The sequence below is a fragment of the Scyliorhinus torazame genome, chromosome 4, assembly GCF_047496885.1.
Source record: "Scyliorhinus torazame isolate Kashiwa2021f chromosome 4, sScyTor2.1, whole genome shotgun sequence".
Classification (NCBI taxonomy): Eukaryota; Metazoa; Chordata; class Chondrichthyes; order Carcharhiniformes; family Scyliorhinidae; genus Scyliorhinus; species Scyliorhinus torazame.
The window spans coordinates 9,952,312-9,954,811 of NC_092710.1; positions in this window are offsets into that span (position 1 = coordinate 9,952,312).

The following is a 2,500-nucleotide window of genomic DNA, read 5'->3' on the forward strand; positions in this document are numbered from 1 at the left end:
GTGAGGGGGTGAGAGAGGGAATTTGCATGTGAGGAAATTTGAGTGTGAGGGGGATGAGTGTGAGGGGGGTGTGAGTGTGAGGGGGGTGTGAGTGTGAGGCGGGTGTGAGTGTGAGGCGGGTGTGAGTGTGAGAGGGGGGTGAGTGATGGGGGTGTGAGTGTGAGGGGGGTGAGTGTGAGGGGGAGTGAGTGTGAGGGGGAGTGAGTGTGAGGGGGAGTGAGTGTGAGGGGGAGTGAGTGTGAGGGGGAGTGAGTGCGAGGGGGAGTGAGTGCGAGGGGGAGTGAGTGCGAGGGGGGGTGAGTGCGAGGGGGGGTGAGTGCGAGGGGGGGTGAGTGCGAGGGGGGGTGAGTGCGAGGGGGGGGTGAGTGCGAGGGGGGGTGAGTGCGAGGGGGGGTGAGTGCGAGGGGGGGTGAGTGCGAGGGGGGGGTGAGTGCGAGGGGGGGGGTGAGTGCGAGGGGGGTGAGTGCGAGCGGGGGGTGAGTGCGAGCGGGGGGTGAGTGCGAGGGGGGGTGAGTGCGAGGGGGGGGTGAGTGCGAGGGGGGGTGAGTGCGAGGGGGGGTGAGTGCGAGGGGGGGGTGAGTGCGAGGGGGGGTGAGAGCGAGGGGGGTGAGTGCGAGGGGGGGTGAGTGCGAGGGGGGGTGAGTGCGAGGGGGGTGAGTGCGAGGGGGGGTGAGTGCGAGGGGGGTGAGTGCGAGGGGGGGTGAGTGCGATATCCCAACAGGAATTGGGATCTGCTCCGGTATCCCAACAGGAATTGGGATCTGCTCCGGTATCCCAACAGGAATTGGGATCTGCTCCGGCATCCCAACAGGAATTGGGATCTGCTCCGGCATCCCAACAGGAATTGGGATCTGCTCCGGTATCCCAACAGGAATTGGGATCTGCTCCGGTATCCCAACAGGAATTGGGATCTGCTCCGGTATCCCAACAGGAATTGGGATCTGCTCCGGTGTCCCAACAGGAATTGGGATCTGCTCCGGTATCCCAACAAAAATTGGGATCTGGTCCGATATCCCAACAGGAATTGGGATCTGCCGGTATCCCAACAGGAATTGGGATCTGGTCCGATATCCCAACAGAAATTGGGATCTGCTCCGGTATCTTAATAAAAATTGGGATCTGCTCCGGTATCCCAACAGAAATTGGGATCTGCTCCGGTATCCCAACAGAAATTGGGATCTGCTCCGTCATCCCAACAGGAATTGGGATCTGCTCCGGTATCCCAACAGAAATTGGGATCTGCTCCGGTATCCCAACAGGAATCGGGATCTGCTCCGGTATCCCAACAGAAATTGGGATCTGCTCCGGTATCCCAACAGAAATTGGGATCTGCTCCGTCATCCCAACAGGAATTGGGATCTGCTCCGGTATCCCAACAGGAATTGGGATCTGCTCCGGTATCCCAACAGGAATTGGGATCTGCTGCGGTATCCCAACAGGAATTGGGATCTGCTGCGGTATCCCAACAGGAATTGGGATCTGCTCCGGTATCTCTAACATTGCTAAATTTGTTAAAATAATTTGCCTTTCACAAAGCCAGGCTGACTCTTCCCGGTTACCCGGGACACGTTCTGGGATCGGACACGCGACTGACCCTTCCAACGATCAAATGACATTGGGTGAGCTTCCGGAGGACATCGCACCCTCTCACCCCCCCCCGGGCCCTCACCCCCCCCGGGCTCTCACCCCCCCCCGGGCTCTCACCCCCCCCGGGCTCTCACCCCCCCCCCGGGCCCTCACCCCCCCCCGGGCCCTCACCCCCCCCCCGGGCCCTCACCCCCCCCGGGCCCTCACCCCCCCCGGCCCTCTCACCCCGGGGCACACCCACAATCAAGCAGCTAATTCAATGCGTCATGGAGCCATATCGATGCTATTTTACCTGGTCTGTCCGCATTTACGATTGGCGGACAGGCGGAGTGGCCAGGCGGCCTTCAGGTTTTAGTTTCACCCTCGACCCAGGTCGCGAGGGACTGCTGGGTGTCTGGGGGACTGAGGGTTGTGGAATGTGGCAGCGAGGCTCAGGTGGAAGTGTCCCATTTTGAGATGAAGATTCGTGGCGGGGATGGGAATGTGGAATGATTCCCCCTCCAGAGGCCACCGGGGCAACATGTCAATCTTCCGGCTCCAACATCCATCATTGTGCACCCGGGTGTATGGGGCTGAACGCAAAGGCGGTCGAGGACGGTTCATGGGGCAATTAGGCATGGGTAATACATGTTGACCCGGCCCACCGAGGCCCGAGGCCCACCGAGGCCCGAGGCCCACCGAGGCCCGAGGCCCACCGAGGCCCGAGGCCCACCTCCGTGAATTAATTTGAACAAATCTGGGCCTTGGGTCACTGTCCGTGCGGAGTCTGCACGTTCTCCCCGTGTCTGCGTGGGTTTCCTCCGGGTGCTCCGGTTTCCTCCCACAGTCCAAAGATTTTCCTACCCTGCACATCTTTGGGTTGTGGGGGCGAAACCCACAAAAACACGGGGAGAATGTGCAAACTCCACACGGA